Raw genomic sequence first — 526 nt, 5'->3', positions numbered from 1 at the left:
GGGATTGGGTTTATGGTGGTCCACATGCTGATGGACCTCCCAAAATGTTCCTTTCACCCGTTTGATTGCCAAGCAGCTTGTTATCGTTACTCGATTGCTCTTGAGTCGTGGTTTCAGGGGATGCAGTGTCGAATGGTGGCAAAGCGATTTGGCTTGGCTCTTAAAAAGCTAGCTTTCCCAATCAAGTTAGAGGGATGAAAAACATACTACATAAAAATGCTAACTTCTAACCATACTTACGGATGAAGAGGGATTCGAACCCCCGGTATTCAAAAGAATACTTCGGTTTTCAAGACCGACTCTTTAAACCGCTCAGACATCCATCCATTTTTTGGCAAGATTATGAGCCATCAATAATCAACCAACACAGGTTTTTGTAAATTACATGCAACACAAAAGAAAAACAAATAGGTCATATTGGCTGGGATGGGGGCCTAATTGATTTCTTTTTTTTCTCATCACATCTATTTTGGATAACACTGGTTAATAGATTCCTTTTTTTTAAGCTCAGTTATCTTTTTTTGCT

At 39.5% G+C, this 526-nt stretch overlaps 1 non-coding gene across 1 annotated transcript; it reads right to left on the bottom strand.

Annotated features, from left to right (window-relative positions):
- Nucleotides 1-239: 239 nt before the first annotated feature.
- TRNAS-UGA (transfer RNA serine (anticodon UGA)) lies at nt 240-326 on the bottom strand. The gene has a single exon. It is a non-coding gene; the product is annotated as a tRNA-Ser (tRNA).
- Nucleotides 327-526: the final 200 nt, after the last annotated feature.

Source organism: Lygodium microphyllum, unplaced genomic scaffold, assembly GCF_053477565.2.
Source record: "Lygodium microphyllum isolate KBCC unplaced genomic scaffold, Lygodium_microphyllum_v1.1.10 scaffold_42, whole genome shotgun sequence".
Taxonomy (NCBI): domain Eukaryota; kingdom Viridiplantae; phylum Streptophyta; class Polypodiopsida; order Schizaeales; family Lygodiaceae; genus Lygodium; species Lygodium microphyllum.
Note: the sequence above shows the minus strand (reverse complement) of the source record. Positions and strands in the feature narration are given on the sequence as shown.